We start from the raw sequence: 19,041 nt of genomic DNA, 5'->3' as shown, positions 1-19,041 counted from the left end.
TCCTCTAGCTCTATTTCCCTTTGTAGGAGTACCTGAACAGGATCAGCTGGGGCCCCTGGTTGCATGACTTGTCTTGCCACCCGAGCTACTAGCTCCCGCAAGCAGGGGATCAGACATGGTAGCAGAAGGAGGACCATCAATCCCCCTCCTATAACCCCTAAAGCGGTTCGCCACCAGCCTCCTTTCAACCATCCGTCCAGCCAGTCCCAATACCCCAGCGGCTTCCAGGTCTGTACCGGCACGTGGGCCAGTTTCCTTATTTTATCTGATATTTTTTGAACCACCTTTCCGTTGTCATCTATCTTTAAGCAGCAGTTGGTTAGATTAAACTTTCCACATACTCCTCCTTCAGCCGCAAGCAAATAATCTAATGCCAAGCGGTTCTGATAAATAGCAGTGCGCATCTGATTTTGTTGCTTAGCTAGTAGTTCCAGGGCCAATGCAGTCAGATTTGTAATTACTTCTACCACCGCCTGTAGTCTGATTATTCGGTTTAGCATGTATATGGGCGTCCTATATCCCCAAGACCCATCCTGAGCCCAGGTCGCTGGTCCATAATACTCAATAATCCGGGCGGGTGGCCAGCTATCTCCCCAGTCTCCAACCTGCAACTCTCGCCTACTTCTTCGTAGGGAATCAAATACCTTTACCCCCAATGCTTTGTCATCCTCCTCGGGCAACAGGAAGAATTCAGGCCGGATAATTCCCAGGAAACACACTCCCCCCCAGTTGGGCAACAGGCGTGTGTATGCCCTACCTCCGCAAATCCAAAACAATCCCTCTGGGGCAACACCCTGTCCTTTGTCCCAAACCTCGCTCACCCCGGGAATTCCGTGGTATGGGTCCGTTCCAGTACAATTCCATACTTCGGGGGTATTCCCGAGGGGCGTACAGTTTCCTTTTGGTTCTATGGTAATATACCATTTCGGTTCCTCTGGCCACCAGGTAATGTTTCTGCTCTGCTCTTTATACTTAATGCTCTGACAGGGGCTTTTTCCTACTTTTATTTCCCCGTCCCGCGCAACACATATTTGTCCTTCGGGGAGATTTGTTAGTTCCCACCCCTGCTTCCTTCTATCCTTAACCACCGTCCAGTTCCGCTGAATTAATTCCCATGTATTTAGGCTTTCACCCCGCCAAGGCCATTGTTCACTCATGTGTGGCCCTCCACAGACCCAACAGTTGCTAATATTTAGACTGCCTGCTACCCGAGTTGCCAGATCTATAAAGAGGTTTTCTTTTACGTCTGGTAGCGTAATCTCCCTTTCTATTTCTTGGTATATCGATGGGTCTGTGGAGACTGCAACTTTTTGTCTGTGTTGAGTTTCCTCAGCTATTTTCTTTTTCTCATTCTGGATTATAGTTTCCTTAACTTTATCCACATAATCGTCTACCAATATCGAGGGAATATCCCACTGTCCTCCCTTGTTAATGCATAGCCATTTATCCTTGGGAGGACAAGTGGTAACACTCCCATATACCCCTAATCCTTGGCCCCCAAACCCCCACACATATCCCTTATTTCTTACTTGATAATATCGCCTTCCGTTTTCCAGGCATTCCTCCTTTTTGTTGTAGTCATAACATTTCTCGTTTACATGAGAGTGTGATACAAAGGACCCTGGAAAAACCGTCATGCCCACCCTTACCGTCGTCCTGCACTTATCACATCCCCCTTCAGCGCTTCTCAACAATAGCAGTATATACATTACAGTCCCAAAGTTCATTCTGTCCGTCTTTTGAGCTTTAGCACCATCGGGTCTTCTCCCTGGACGCAAGTCCATTCTGCACCTTCTTCGGGCTTTACGGGTCCCTTGATTCTCGCGGCGTGGGTCCACCCTTTTTCTTTTGTCCTTACTGCGGCTTCGGTGGTCAGTAGCACCTGGAATGGGCCTTCCCACTGCGGCTGTAACTTCTCTGGCTTCCAAGTCTTAATCAGGACCCAGTCACCGGGCTGAGTTCGGTGGAGTGCGAAGTCCAGAGGTGGGGTTTGTGCGAGTAACCCCTTCCTGCGCAATTCTGCAAAAGAACGAGACAGTGCCTGTAAATAGTCCCTTACAAAGACATCTCCCCCTTGCAGGGAAGGATAGCCCTCCACCTTGTTCCAATATGGAAGGCCAAACAACATTTCATAAGGGGATACTCCTATATCTTTTCGAGGAGCCGTGCGGATTCTTAGTAGGGCCAGGGGTAGACACTTGGTCCAGGGTAGCTTGGTTTCCATCATTAGTTTTGTCAATTGCGTCTTCAAAGTACTGTTCATCCTCTCAACTCTTCCTGAGCTCTGAGGGTGCCAGGGGGTGTGCAGCTTCCACTGGATTCCTAAGGCGTCACAGATTAGCTGGTGTGTTTTTGAGGCAAAGTGTGTTCCCCTATCTGAATCAATAGACCCCATTATTCCATATCTCGGGACTATATTTTCTAATAGGATCCGTGCCACTGTAGGGGCGTCTGCTTTAGTGGTTGGGAATGCTTCCACCCACCGAGTGAAGTGATCCACAATTACTAACAGGTACTTCCATCTCTGAACTTGTGGTAGTTCCGTAAAGTCTATTTGGATCCGATGGAACGGTCGGACGGCTAGTGTTTGTCCCCCCTTATGGGTGGCACGCATCATTTTCTTGTTTATCTTTTGGCAGGTGTAACAGCCCCACACCTCCTGTTGAGCTAGTGTGAATATCCCTTTACAAACATAGTCCCTTAGGATAGTGTCGCACATAGCTTGCACTCCCCAATGGCTTTGTTGGTGTAGTTGTTGCAGTATATGACGAGTTACTTCCTTATTCAGTACTTGCCGTCCGTCGGGGGTCTTCCACTCGCCTTCTGATGTTTGTCGGGCTCCCAGCTGGCTCATAGCGTCTATTTCTACTTGGGTGAAGACTGGTAGTTTGTTAAGCCCTTCCCTTATTGGTATCAGGGTTAGAAGTCGGACCGTTTTTTCCATTGCTGCCCGCTTGGCTTCTTCATCTGCGAGCCGGTTTCCTATTGCTTCCGGGGCTGTTCCTCGTTGATGTCCTGGAACGTGAACCACTGCAATTTCTTGAGGTAGTGTTAGAGCTTCCAGAGTCATGCTTATCATTTGTTCGTGAGCTAATTCCCTTCCTCTGGCTGTTATCAACCCCCGTTCTTTCCAAATCTTTCCGAAGGTGTGTACCACTCCATAGGCATACTTAGAATCGGTGTATATAGTGCCTATTTTGTTTCTTAACAGTTGCAGTCCCCTCTGCAAGGCATATAGTTCATAAGACTGGGCTGACCAATTACCCGGGAGCCGGCCGGACTCCACCGTCTCCCTAGTCCTCCCGTTTATAATAGCATATCCACTGTGTCGTACCCCATTGATGCATCTGGAGGAGCCGTCGATATATAGTTCCTCGCCTTCAATTAGGGGAACTTCTTGTAGATCTTCCCTACTTTTTGTCTGAAGGTCTGTTAGCTCCACGCAGTTATGCTCAGTTTCCTCCCCTGTTGATTCCCCGTATAAGAACTGTGCCGGGTTACAACTATTGTTCTTTTCAAAGCTTAAATCATCCCCGACCATCAGAATGGTTTCGTATTTCAGTATGCGAGAGTCCGTCAACCACCGCTGAGCTTTTTGGGCTAAGGGGGTGCTAACGGAGTGCGGGGTATACACCGTCATTCTTCCCCCAAAGGTTAATTTCCATGCTTCTTCTACTAGTACGGCTGCTGCCGCTACGGCTTGTATGCACGTCGGCCATCCCCGGGATACCGGGTCTAACATTTTTGATAAAAAGGCCACAGGTTGCCGCTTTCCTCCTTTTTCTTGGGTTAGTACTCCTAACGCAGTTCCTTCATTGTTTGTTGCATACAGCTGAAAGGGCTTTTCCAGTGCTGGCAGTGTTAATACCGGGGCCCGAATTAGTTGCCCTTTTATTTTCCTGAACTTCTGTTCTTCTTCTTCGGTCCAGCTGATTATTCCCCGGTCTTCCTTTGCCAATTTGTCGTACATAAACTTCACCAGGGAGGTATAATTCTCTATCCAAATCCGGCAATAGCCCACTAAGCCCAGAAATTGTCTTATTTCCTTCTTTGTCCTGGGAAGCGGTATTTTAGTTATTCCCGCTATTCTTTCTGGGGTTATTTGGCGGTGCCCTTTACTGACTCTGTGTCCGAGATATGTTACTTCCTTCTCGACAAATTGCAGTTTCTTCTTGGACACCCGCAATCCTTTTTCTCCTAGGTAATTCAGGAGTCTTATAGTATCGTCTCGCACTACCTCCTCTGCTGGTCCCGATAGTAGTAGGTCATCGACATACTGTAATAGTTGGTTCTTTTCGGTACAATGGAATCCAGCCAATACTTGCTCCAGTACCTGTTCGAATAGGTTTGGGGACTCCGTGAACCCTTGGGGCAAGACGGTCCACCGGAGTTGCTTCTTCCGCCCAGTGAAGGGATTTTCCCATTCAAATGCGAACATATCTCGGCTACCTTCCTCCAACGGGCAACTCCAAAAGGCATCTTTTAGATCTATCACACTGAACCATTCATGTTCAGGAGGTATTTTGCTCATTAATGTATAGGGGTTAGGCACTACCGGGTATCGTGTTTGGACTACCGCATTTAAGCCTCTCAGATCTTGAACCATTCAATACGTGCCATCGGGCTTTCGGACCGGTAGGATGGGGGTATTAAAGGGTGACATACATTCTTCCAAGAGGCCATCTGATACTAATGTCTCAATTACAGGTTGTAATCCCCTCCTCCCTTCCATGGCAATGGGATATTGCCGTCTTCTCACCGGGCGGCTGTTTGGCAACAGGGTGATTTTCAGTGGGGTGATGTCCAGGCCGCCCCGATTACCTTCTTGATACCAGACACTGGCCTTTATTTCCTGATCATCCTTTTCAGTCATTACGAACAGTTTCACCTGAATTTCACCTTGATATGGCACCATCCCGATCCCTAGCAGTGCCTGCAAATCTCTTCCCAATAAGTTGAATCCGGCTGACGGAAGTAATAACACATCCTGGATACCTTCCCGGTCGTCGCATTTTATCTGTACATCTTCTATTATTGGGACTTGCATAGTTTTTCCTCCTATTCCGGAAACCCCAATGGTTTTGGTCCCAATCTTGGTTCCCGGAGGGGCTTGGATTATTCTAGTTCTTTCAGCTCCTGAGTCGACCATAAAGGTTACTTCTGACCCTTGAGGACCTAATTTTAAATTTACCAGGGGTTCCTGCTTGTATCTCGTCCCCAAGGGTTGGGACCCCTGACACCCCTATTCTTCTTCCATGAGGGCATAAGCTCGGACTTCTTTTCGATATCTTGGGCACTCCCTCTTAAAGTGGCCTTCCTCATTGCAGTAAAAACATCGTGCCGCCCTCCTCATCCTCCTTCCCTCAGTACAGCCGCTTCTCTCTGGCCTTGCTTCCCTTTTCTCTTTGTTCTCTGAGTTTACTTGGCGGATGGTTTGAACCATTACTTTCGCTGCCTTTTTCTGATTTTCCTCATCTCTCTGGACATAGACCTTTTGGGCCTGTCTAAGCAATTCACTTAGTGGTTTTTCGTTCCAATCTTCCTGTTTCTCAAGCTTCTTCCGGATGTCTTGCCATGCTTTTGATACAAATTCAATTCGTATGAATTGTTCCCCTACTGCCGAATTAGGGTCCACCCCCGCATACTGTTGCACATTTTTCCGCACCCTATCGAGGAAGTCGGTTGGGCTCTCATCTTTCCCTTGGTAGTTTCCAAACGCCTTGGCAAAGTTGTGACCTTTTGGCACAGCCTCCCTTATTCCCTTAATGATGTACTCTCGCCACTGTCGCATATTGCGTCTTCCCTCTTCTGCTTGTTTGTCCCACTGTGGGTCGTTTGCTGGAAATTTCCGGTCCCCCGGTAACTCATTCGGTTGTTCCCTTCCCCAAATTGATATTACAGCTTGTCGTATCATTTGCCTCTCTTGTGCAGAAAATAGCGTTCCCATAATCGCATGCATTTCTTCCCAAGTGTAAACATTAGGTCCTAAGAATTGATCCAACTGTTCTGCCAGTCCCATCGGATCTTCTAATAAAGTTTTCATATCTTTCTTAAATCCTCGTACTTCGGTACTTGTCAGAGGGACGTTTACAAATCCTGTTCCTCCCCGTTCTCCTCCCATTGGAACCTCTCGAAGGGGACACAGCTGTACCTCTTCCTTTTTTAATTCGTCTTTCTTTTTCTTATCTGCTCCTGTCACACTCCTTGTTTCGATCCTTGCTTTTGCTTTTTCCCTAACATTCCTCTCTTCCCTCTCCGGGTCTATTTCTTCTGTTTTTTCACTTTCTTCACGTCCTTCCTCTGCTCCCGCAAGGGGCGCAGAAGGCTGGACATAGGGAGGGGGTAAATGATCGAGTGGGTCCCACTTCCGTTCCCCTTTAATGCCCAATTTAAAACTCCTTGTTGTTACTCCTGGCCAGGGAGCCCAACAAAAAGCATAAGCAATTTCTTCCGGTTTTACATTTGGTTTTGAATTAACGTAAATGTTTAAGGCTTGTCGTACCCAATCCTCCTCAGACCCAAGCCGCGGCCACCAGACCGCAGGTTTTTCTATCGGCTGTTTCGACCAAATTAAACAGTACTGTATCATTTTTTTCTTTTGTTTCCCTTTTAGTCTTCCACATCCCCAATTTTCAAACATTCTACCGAGGGGGCTATCAGGAGGAACCCCCGGGTATGGTCCCGGTCTTTCCGTTTCCTCTTTCTTTTTAGAGCCACCCCCTCCCATCTTATTCCGCTCTTACTTAATCCCGCACCCTTCTACTGCAACAGTAGGCACTTTACCCGGTGCGTCCCAAGGACTTTTATCAGGAGGACCCCCGGGTAGCGATCCTGGTCTTCTCCGTCCTTACTTATTCCCGCACCCTTCTACTGCAACAGTAGGCACTTACCCGGTGCGTCCTGGGGACTTCCAGTACCAGGTACTGTCCCCTTCTCCCCGTTTACCGCTCTGCGCTGTCCGGATATCACTCGCTCAAGCCGCGTTGGAACGACGAGCAAGGAGTCAGGGACCGCCAAACTCGGCGGGGTGCACCGTCTCCGATGTCCTTCCTCGTGTCCACCGCGGCCGGAGTGTGGATCCCGGACGAACCCCCACATTGTCAGAAACACACTGAGTCTCAGCAATTTGCAGAACGGTAAACTTTATTTTTCGAGTCTGCAGAGTCGGACCCAACCAGCTCCTGCTAGATTGAGTGCCGAATTACACTTTGCACAGTTTTTTATACCCTACTTGTTTACGACTTTGTGAGTTGCACCCATGTGAGGTGCAGACATTCTTCCTTAATCTCATTACAAAATTACAAATGTGATTACCCTTTGGCCCACTTATCAGCCTCAGAGCATTAACACCGTTATTGTTCAACCGTTAAGCATGTCTTCCCGTTACCCGTATCGCTTCTTTAATCAGCAAGCTATTGTTTCATCCTGATTTTGCAATTTGGTTTATACGTTGCCCTGCAAGTTGCTTTGCACGTTCTTTCTGTGTCAGCACATTCTAAATGGACTCCTTAAGAATCATTTCTCTCAGGTATTATTTAGAAAATTGGAGGTTTCTCTCAAAACAACATGACTTCAGGACAGTGTGAGCTGGATATGCTATTTGACTATGACCATGATCCCTATGTTTACACTATCAAGTTCATTCATAACCTTAAAGACCTTATTATATCACAGAAGAATAGGGGGCCCTTTTTCTTTCTTCAAGACTCTTGACTAGTCCTGATGGTGCGAGCCACCACCACACCATGGGCTGGGTCTATTGCATTAGAGCACTGTGACATTATTCTGGAGTAAGGGGAGTACATGTAATCAATGAACAGTATTTTTCTTCCTTATTTGACAGAACTTAGCCAACAAAAAGTGAAATGTGAAAGAAAGAGTTTTAAATGAAAATAGGGAAATCTCAATAGCTATCCCTGTATGGATGGTATGCAAAACAAAGATTTTCCAAGGTACTTTGGTACATATGACAATAATAAGCACTGATATACTACTTGTTTAAAGACTACCACCAAAATAGTAACTCTGTGCCCCACTTCACAGATCCTACAGTTTTCTGGCCATTTTCTTTTCCGTTTCACATCTCCAGCATTTGCAGTAATTTCAAGATGTACAAAAAAGCTGGATGAACTCAGCAGGTCGGGCAGCATCCGTTGAAAGGTACAGTCAACGTAACCCTCTCGACCTGAAACGTTGACTGCTCCTCTCAATGGATGCTGCCCGACCTGCTGAGTTCATCCAGCTTTTTTGTACATCTTGATTTGACCACAGCATCTGCAGTGTACTTTGTGTCTGCAGTAATTTACTTTGTCCGGAAAGAACATTTCCCTCCACCACTAGGTGGCAGCATTCTGATTCTCTAGTGGCAAAGGCACAGGTCCACATTGTCCTTGCATTTGATGTTCGGTTCTGACTAAGAGTTGCAAACTAAAATGTTGACTATTTCTTGTTGCATAGACGTTTTGTAACCTGCTGCCTTCTTCAGGATTTTCTTTTTCCAGCATCTGCAGTTTTCATTTGATTTTTTTTTACCTTGTATTTTAAATCTAGTCCCCTGCCTCTTTACAGAATTTAAATATTGTGAAACACAGCTCCCTCTTGTGTCTTCAGCATGCCAGTACTTCTCCCAAATTGCAGATCCCCAGTTAGCCTGCGGGCTCTTTTTTAAGTGTTCTTAAGGAGATGAGAGATGAAATAAAGAGAAGTTAAGAGATTCCAGGTTTTAGGGTCAGGACAGCAAGCTTCCAATGGTGGGCCAGCAGATATTGGGGACAATAGAGGCCAAAAATGAAGTTGTGCAGAAGCTTAAACAGAAGAGATTCTGCAGGTGCTGGGAGTCTGGAGCAACACATTCAAACTGCTGAAAGGAGTCAGCAAGTCAAGCGGCAACTACGGAGAGGAGTAAACAGTCGACATTTAAGTCGAAGCAAGAGGCGGAGAGGGAAGAGGTAAAAGAAGCTCGGAGAGAAGCTGTTTTTTTTTAACTGATCAGAGCAAAGAGGCTAGACTGTGCAGGCGCGTGACGTAGCGCAGCAAAGGCTTAAAAGAAAGACCACCATATACAGCAGCCATCGTCGGAGTGGACTGAGGCAGAGTGGGATGGCTTTGGCTCAATCAGGCTTCGGAGAGAACAGGCAGAGGCAAGGTTGAACGGGGCACGACTGCGCAAGCGCGTGAAAGTCGACCTCTGAGATCAGCAGGGGAATTTAATAAGCGAACAGAGGCTGAGTACAAGCTTCACTCCAGGTGATGTAAGGCCGGGTAAGCTCCTTTAATTAATCTAATTATCTTAGGAGTAGGTAATGGAGGCAGCAGTTAGAGCAGTTGAGTGCTCCGTTTGCAGTATGTGGGAAGTCAGGGCGAGCACAGCTGTCCCTGATGACTACACCTGCAAAAGGTGCATCCAGCTGCAGCTCCTGACAAACCGTGTTAGGGAACTGGAGCTGGAGCTGGATGAACTTCCGGACATTTGGGAGGCAGGGGCAGAAATAGACAGGAGTTTCAGGGAGATAGTCATCCCTAGGAGTCAGGAGACAGGTAGTTGGGTGACTGTCAGGAGAGGGAAGGGGAATAGACAGGAAGAGCAGAGCACCCCTGTGGCCGTTCTCATCAACAGTAAGTATACTGTTTTGGATACTGTTGGTGGGGACGACCTACCAGGGACAAGTTGCAGTGGTTGCATCGCTGGCACTGAGACTGGACCCTCAGCTCAGAAGGGAAGGAGGGAGAAGAGGAGAGCAGTAGTGATAGAGGATTCAATAGTTAGGGGGACAGATAGGAGTTTCTGTGGAAGAGATCGAGAATCTCGGATGGTCTGTTGCCTCCCTGGTGCCAGGGTCTGCGATATCTTGGATTGAGTTCTCAGTATTCTCAAGAAAGGAGGGTGAGCAACCGGATGTCGTGGTCCATGTAGGGACCAATGACGTGGGTAGGAAGGGAGAGGAGGTCCTGAAAGGTGAGGTTAGGGAGCTAGGTGCCAAGCTAAAGGACAGGACCTCCAGGATAGCAATCTCAGGATTGCTACCAGTGCCCCGTGCAGGTGGGTTTAGAAATAGTAAGATAGTGCAGATCAACATGTGGCTGAAGACATGGTGCAGGAGGGAGGGCTTCAGATTTATAGATAATTGGGAAGTTTTCCAGGGAAGGTGGGACCTGTTCCGGTGGGATGGTTTACATCTGAACTGGAGGGGGACAAATATTCATGCAGGTAGGTTTGCTAGAGAGGCTTCAGTGGATTTAACCTAGATACAAGAGGGGAGGGGAACCAGAGTGAAGGAACAGATGTATGGGAGAAGGGAGAAAAAGAGGACAGTAAAGTTCTTTGTACTGTTAGAGATAAACAGAGAAGAAGAGGTGGAGAATTTCTTAAATGCATTTATTTTAATGCTGTGAGCATTGTAAGAAATATGGATGAGCTTAGAGCATGGATCGATACCTGGAAATATGATGTTGTAGCTATTAGTGAAACATGGTTGCAGGAGGAGTGTGATTGGCAACTAAATATTCCTGGATTTCGTTGTTTGTGATAGAATTGCAGGGACAAGAGGGGGAGGTGTTGCATTGCTCGTCAGAGAAATATTACAGCAGTACTCTGGCAGGATAGATTAGAGGGCTCATCTAGGGAGGCTATTTGGGTGGAATTGAGTAATGGGAAAGGTGTAGTAACACTTGTAAGGGTGTATTATAGACCACCTAATGGGGAGTGAGAATTGGAGGAGCAAATTTGCAAGGAGATAGCAGATATTTGTAGTAAGCACAGGGTTGTTATTGTGGGAGATTTTAATTTTCCACACATAGACTGGGAAGCCCATACTGTAAAAGGGATGGATGGTTTGAAGTTTGTAAAATGTGTGCAGGATAGTTTTTTGCAGCAATACATAGAGGAACCAACCAGAGAAGGGGCAATGTTGGATCTTCTGTTAGGGAATGAAATAGGTCAGGAGACAGAGGTATGTGTTGGGGAGCACCGGGTCCAGTGATCGCAATGCCATTAGTTTTAATATACAAGTAATTATGGAGAAGGATAGGACTGGACCCAGGGTTAAGATTTTTGATTTGAGAAAGGCTAACTTTGAGGAGATGCAAAAGGATTTAGGAGTGAATTGGGACAATTTGTTTTATGGGAAGGATGTAATAGAGAAATGGTGGTCATTTAAAGGTGAAATTTTGAGGGTACGGAATCTTTATGTTCCTGTTAGGTTGAAAGGAAAGGTTAAAAGTTTGAGAGAGCCATGGTTTTCAAGGGACATTGGAAACTTGGTTAGGAAAAAGAGAGATATCTACAATAAATATAGGCAGCATAGAGTAAATGAAGTGCTTGAGTAATATAAAGAATGTAAGAAGAATCTGAAGAAAGAACTTAGAAAAGCTAAAAGAAGATACGAGGTTGCTTTGGCAAGTAAGGTGAAAATAAATCCAAAGGGTTTCTACAGTTATATTAATAGCAAAAGGATAGTGAGGGATAAAATTGGTCCCTTAGAGAATCAGAATGGACGGCTATGTGTGGAGCCGAAAGAGATCGGGGAGATTTTGAACAATTTCTTTTCTTCGGTATTCACTAAGGCGAAGGATATTGAATTGTGTAAGGCAAGGGAAATGAATAGGGAAGTTATGGAAACTATGTCGATTAAAGAGGACGAAGTACTGGCGCCTTTAAGGAATATAGAAGTGGATAAATCTCCAGATCCTGACAGGATATTCCCTAGGACTTTGAGGGAGGTTAGTGTAGATATAGCAGGGGCTCTGACAGAAATATTTCAAATGTCATTAGAAACGGGGATGGTGCCAGAGGATTGGCGTATTGCTCATGTTATTCCATTGTTTAAAAAGGGTTCTAAGAGTAAACCTAGCAATTATAGGCCTGTCACTTTGATGTCAGTGGTGGGTAAATTAATGGAAAGTATTCTTAGAGATGGTGTATATAATTATCTGGATAGACAGAGTCTGATTAGGAACAGTCAACATGGAATTGTGCGTGGAAGGTCATGTTTGACAAATCTTATAGAATTTTTTGAAGAGGTTACGAGGAAAGTTGACGAGGGTAAAGCAGTGGATGTTGTCTATAAGGACTTCAGTAAGGCCTTTGACAAGGTTCCACATGGAAGATTAGTTAGGAAGGTTCAATCGTTAGGTATTAATATTGAAGTAGTAAAATGGATTCAACAGTGGCTGGATGGGAGATGCCAGAGAGTAGTAGTGGATAATTGTTTGTCAGGTTGGAGGCCGGTGACTAGTGGTGTGCCTCAGGGATCTGTACTGGGTCCAATGTTGTTTGTCATATACATGAATGATGTGGATGATGGGGTGGTAAATTGGATTAGTAAGTATGCAGATGATACTAAGGTAGATGGCATTGTGGATATTGAAGTAGATTTTCAAAGTTTGCAGAGAGATTTAGGCCAGTTAGAAGAGTGGGCTGAGTGATGGCAGATGGAGTTTAATGCTGATAAGTGTGAGGTGCTACAGTTTGGTAGGAATAATCTGAATAGGACATACATGGTAGGGCATTGAAGAATACAGTAGAACAGAGTGATCTAGGAATAATAGCGCATAGTTCCCTGAAGGTAGAATCTCATGTGGATAGGGTGGTGAAGAAAGCTTTTGGTATGTTGGCCTTTATAAATCAGAGCATTGAGTATAGGAGTTGGGGTGTAATGTTAAAATTGTACAAGACATTGGTAAGGCTGAATTTGGAGTATTGTGTACAGTTCTGATCACCAAATTATAGGAAAGATGTCAACAAAGTAGAGAAGAGTACAGAGAAGATTTACTAGAATGGTACCTGGGTTTCAGCACCTAAGTTACAGGGAAAGATTGAACAAGTTAGGTCTTTATTCTTTGTAGCGTAGAAGGTTGAGGGGGGGGGGGACTTGATAGAGGTATTTAAAATTATGAGGGGAATAGATAGAGTTGACATGGATAGGCTTTTTCCATTGAGAGTAGGGGAGATTCAAACAAGAGGACATGTCTTGAGAGTTAGGGGGCAAAAGTTTAGGGGTAACACGAGGGGGAACTTCTTTACTCAGAGAGTGCTAGCTGTGTGGAACGAGCTTCCAGTAGAAGTGGTAGAGGCAGGTTCAGTATTGTTATTTAAAGTAAAATTGGATAGGTATATGGACAGGAAAGGAATGGAGGGTTATGGGCTGAGTGCAGGTCGATGGGACTAGGTGAGAGTAAGCGTTTGGCATGGACTAGAAGGGCTGAGATGGCCTGTTTCCATGCTGTAATTGTTATATGGTTTTATGGATGTTAAGGGGTAAGCCCTGATGAAGGTCTTGGCCGAAAATGTCAATCGATTAATCCTTCCCGCTATGCTGTCTGACCTGCTGAGTTCCTCCAGCATTCTGTTTGTTGTGCAGTGTCTAATGGGCACCATGGAACTGTGGTCATAGTGCGATGGAGTTAATAGAGATAGGGAAGGATAAAGTCATGGAGGGATCTGAACAATAGGAAGAGAATATCTGAGTTGTGTAGATGTAGATCAGTGAGTCGAAGCTGCTTTGCTGAATTTACCATTGTACGAGTAAGAATGGGCACAATGTATGATCGTGTTTACAGAGTGTAAGATGAAAAAGCTTGGTGAGGGCTTGTTGGAACAACAGGCAAGAGGTAACAAAAGTATCGACTTATGTTTCAGCAGCAAATGGACCGCGATTGCAGTTAGAACGTTATTGTAGATAGAGAAGATGAGGAATCTGAAGGTCACCTTTGGGTCAAACATTCGAGTTTTTGAACCTTGGTTCAACCTTGGCATTGGCCAAAAAGTGGCAGTGAGGAGGAGGAGGAAGGAGGGGGGGCATTTGAATGTAAATGACCTGAAATTGTCCCATCTCCTTTGAAGCCATTCATCTCCACTGAAATGAACGGAGCTGCTGAACCTGCACCGGACGAACTTGGTAAGTTTAAGCAGGCAGATAGTAACCTCTGCAGATGTGCACCAAGTTGCCGTTCTGCCACTGGACTCAAAGTACATCAATGAGAGCAGCGACGAACGTCAGTGTTTACCCATGTGTTCCTCAGAGTGACTCAGGATGTCGGCCTGGCACACAACCTAAGAAAGTTCTGCTTGAAGGAAGTCTTCCCTCCTTTATCGGAGGAAATGATGTTCATCACATTGAATCAGCAGAGCCCAACCTTGCCAAGATCTCACAGTGTTGCGTTGGTGGACCTGCCTCACCAGTCTCATCCAACGATAGACCAAGACTCATCCCATTCATTCCGAACTTTCAGAAGAAAGGTATTTCAATGTGTTTAATGATTAAGTGCCCTTCAATTAAATTTTTAAACTTTTTAAAAAATAACTTGTATTTTTAAAAACTAGTTAATACAAATGTAACAGTGTCTAAGTCTTTCAGCAGTACATCAGTAGTGACTTATTCATTGTAAACACCTCTCTGATTGACTATGGCATGAAAATGCCCATCAGTGCAGTAGACGGCGCAGCAGGTTGGAACCATGGGTATGATTCTGGGCAGTTGGTGAATACACCAAAGTTCTGCCTGATACATTAGCCATGGTGCTTTAGGATCTCCTGGTGGGCTTGGTCCTGGGCCTGGCCAAGATGACCATTCATGGGGCTAGGCGGCGGAAAGTGGAGGGCGCTGACTGGGCTGACCGCTTGTCCCTTTTCCAAGCATGCAGTCATGCCCAGCTGTCCTTGGAGAGGGAACACGTGGTCACAGTGGCTACACTGGGAGACCAGGAGCAGTGCCCCCCCCAGGGCATTGATTGTCTAATGGATGGCAGTAACCATATTTTAATTTCAGTGTACTCACTGTCTTGTAAATACTGAATGTCAGTACCTTGTGTATTTGTGATGCAAATAAACTTTTATAGCTTTGTTAAAAAAAAAGATCATGTAAAAAAGGAACAAGAGAGTTGAACTTATCTAGTGATTTTCACATTCACAGGAAACTCCGAAATAAATAAACATAGAATAATTCCTCCATACATCAAAGTTCAAAGTAAAGTTATTATCAAAGTACATGTATGTCACCATGTACAACCCTGAGATTCATCTTCTTGTGGACATTCACAGTAAACACAAGAAACACATTAGAATTAATGAAAGACCACAAGGGATGGAAAATCAATGTGCAAAAACAACAAAAGGGGATATACAAAAAGAATGACAAAATAAATAATAATAATAACGTGGTGGTGGTTGGCATCCGCCTGTCTTGAAGGACAATGGGTGATGATCATCATCACAAGCCTGGGCAGGGTATGGAGATCCTGAGATGCCCAGTCATCAAAATCCCCCTCTCAGCCTCACCAGTGTAGTCAAAATGAAAGCTTGTGAAGCAAGACGTTTGGCACCAGCTTGGCTGCAGGAGCTGCCGGGAGGATGTTCAATGACATCCAGACACCTTAGGGGCTCCAATCCGGACTTGCTGCCTGCGTTTTCTCCTGTAGACTTCGTCTCTCCCAAGGCTGCCCACCAGGCAGTGAGGCCATTTACCCATAGCTAGGGATCTGGTTCACAAGTACCAGGGCGTGTCCACATACCAGAGGGCCTGTGTGCTACATGTGGAGTGGCCAGACCTCCTCCCTGTCCTCTGTACTTCAGCCTGAGTCTGAAAGTAGTTCAGTTTCCATCTGTCGCTAGCGAGGAGGCACTACATGAGGCTTGCTGTTGGAGAGGCTGTGTACTGGCAGGGAGAGACACACACTCAGCTCTTCCTTTCACAATTCCACTAGTTAGCAGTGGGAGCTGAAACAACCCACGAACCTACCACACTAGTCTCATCACAATAACCATTTTGACACCAATAATAATAAAAACAAACACAGCAATATTTATGTAAATAAAAATTTATGTAAATCTTCAGAAAGCCACAATACTAAATAGTCTGAAAGTTCCTAGTAATTGGGAAATGAGTGTGCTTAGCTATGTCCAAAACTTTGGTTTTACCAGCTTGAGCTGAAAAAACATAAAGCTAGTAATCATAAATACAGTAAATAGGCGATAAATATTGAGAACATGACATGGTGTCCTAAAAAGTGAGTCCTTATGTTATGGGGATAGCTCAGTGATGAGGTGAATGAAGTTGAGTGAAGTTATCCCCTCTGGTTCAAGAGTTCTCCTTTGAACTTCCCCTCACCCTAATCGTATGCTGTCTACTATTGGGAAACAGATACTGGCTGTCTCTTCTATCTATGGCTTTCATGATCTTATAAACATTTATCAGGTCTCCCCTCAGCCTCCATTGCTATACTGAAATGCTTCTTTGAGGTTGTAATATGAGAATCCCAGTATCCAGTTTGAGCACAGAAAACCCGCGGAAAGGATTTACAAAGATGGTTTCCATGACTTAAGCAACTGAGTTATGGAGAGGTTCAGCAGGCATGGGAGGGTGGAAGAATGGTGGTGATCTTATCAAGGATTAAGGGACATCGATAGGATGAAAGCACATAGTCCTTTTTCCAGAACTGGTGATAGCAAGAATTAGAGGGCATAGGTTTAAGATGAGAGGAAAATGTTTAATAGGATCCTGAGGGTGGTCCATGTATGGAATGAACTGCCAGAAGAAGTCACTGAGGCAGGTACATTAACATTTAAAAGGCATTTGGACAGGTACATAGATAGGAATATTTAAAGCAGGGAATCCCAACCTGGGATCCATGGAACCTCAGGTTTAAAGGAATATGGGCCAAGCACTAGCAGGTGGGACTAGGTTAGAAGGGTGTTACAAAGGATGAACAACTCTGATGGGCAGAAGGGTGCAGAGTTGCCCGGGTCCCCTCCCCTGGGAGAATCACAAACTGTTACTGTTGCCAGGCTGCTAACAAGAGAGTAAGAGAGACAAAAGAAAACAGGCCAGGACATTTGTTACTGATAACAGCCTGAGAGAGAGTTATGTTTATCCGAAAGACTTATGGCTGCGGAGAGGGCTGTTTACGTGGTACCATCCTGCTCATTAAAATTCCTCAGTGGACAGCCAGAGTGGGCTGGTTTGATGGGTTAAGTCATTCAAACCTGATTGACACCCGAGACCCCGTGAGTGGGGATAAAAGTGAGGTCTGGGGGAGACACCCCTCAGACGCACCAGGAGACACACTAGTGAACATCAGACACCCACGAGAAAGTGTGGGGCATCGGAGACCGAACGAAGGATCGGTCAATATCACTCACAGTGGTTATAGCGAGGCCGGTGGGGGCTAGTGTGTGTGTCCACCCCCGCCTGGGTGACAAGTCCACCACGGAAGAACGGTCTAGCTAAAGGAGGGAGGGGTCACACTTGAATGGCCACAGCAACAACACATCGACAGATCAAGATCGTAAAGGAAGGTTGGCAAGACAATAGCTGTTACTGTTTGATCACCCTCTCTCTCTCTCTCTCACTCTCTCCCTCCAACAATCACAACACAGCGACCAACAACTACCTCAGCCTGCATTAATAAACACTAATAAACACTGTTGAAAATAGTACCACCAGACTCCAACGGATACTTCTGTCTTTGCTGGTAAGACACCCAGTTACGGAGTACGTAACAAGAGTAACTTGGATGGCATGAGCCATTTGGGTCATTAGGCCTGTTTCAGTGCTATCTGACTCTAGTGACTGCACTGTGATAATGACCAGACAATGATAATGGTTATGGAATAAATATTTGCCTCCCGCCATTTTTCCAAATGGGCAACCATAGGATCATTTATGCTAACTTGAGAGTCCTCTTAGTGTTTGGGATTTATATATTCAAAGTTCAAAGTAAAATTTATTATCAGAGTACAAACATATTACCACATACAACCCTGAGATTCTTTTTCTGTGGGCATACTTAGCAAATCATATTATTCAGAAGATAGCTTCTCCGGTACAGTATTCACTCTGAATTTTGGCAGCAGTGACACTTCATGTAATGGACTCACTTTTGACCCAGATAAGAGAGTTTTCCACTGAGTCACGATTGATTGAGTTATGTTAGTCCGTCAACAATGAATTCCAAGTGTTTTATTTAAACCTGGAACATGTTTCAACAAATGCCAGAAGTATTTAAACACCTGCATGTCTCAGACTACGATGCTCTCCTTAACAAAGAAATGCAAAAACTGTACTAAGCCTTGTAATAATGTAGCCAGCACTGAAGACTGTAAGTGATTGTTTTCCAATTATACATCTATAGCAGAAAAAACATCTACTTTAGGTGTTCACCTTCTCATGACAAATTGACTCTTCTTAAGTCTGCACAGAGCATCTTAAAACAGTTCAGAGATAGCTTCTAGTTTTATATATTAATTCATTTGTTTGTTACATTGCAACTAAAGTATTTTTCAAATCTACATAATATTCAACTTACAGGGTACAGTCAAATGGGAGAAGCAGGTTTTGGTGTTGGGCTGCTTCTTCTCACAGTATATGTCAATGACTTGGATGATGGAATTGATGGCTTTGTAGCCAAGTTTGCAGATGATACAAAGATGGGTGGAGGGGCAGGTAGTGTTGAGGACAGAGAGAGTCTACAGAGGGATTTAGACAGATTAGGAGAATGGGCAAAGAGAAGGCAGTGGACAAAGTGTTGGAAGTGTATGGTCATGTACTTTGGTAGAAGGAATAAAGGCATAGACTATTTTCTAAATGGGGAGTAAATTCAGAAATCAAAGATGCAAGGAGACTCGGGAATCCTCGTTCAGGATTGTGTAAAGGTTAACTTACAGGTAAAGAAGGCAAATGCAATGTTTCAAAGGTACATTTAATGTCAGAGAACTGTATACAATATACATCCTGAAATGCTTTTTCTTCGCAACCATCCACAAAAACAGAGGAGTGCCCCAGGGAATGGATGACAGTTAAATGTTGGAACACCAAAGCCCACTCCCAGCTCACCCCTCCACATGTAAGCAGCAGCAATGATCCTCCCTCCCCACCATCAAAAAAGCATCCCCCACCAAGCACTCAAGCGTGCAACAAAGCATCAATAAAGACACAGAATTTCAGTGCTCCAAAGACTACTTGTTCACCCAGTAATTTGAAATACCACTGGTTCTCTCTCTCTCTCCCCCCAATAAGGGAAAAAGAACACAGGGGCCTGAGCAGGTCA

Source organism: Hypanus sabinus, chromosome 18 (genome assembly GCF_030144855.1).
Source record: "Hypanus sabinus isolate sHypSab1 chromosome 18, sHypSab1.hap1, whole genome shotgun sequence".
In the NCBI taxonomy this organism is placed as follows: Eukaryota; Metazoa; Chordata; class Chondrichthyes; order Myliobatiformes; family Dasyatidae; genus Hypanus; species Hypanus sabinus.
This window is presented reverse-complemented; position numbering follows the sequence as displayed.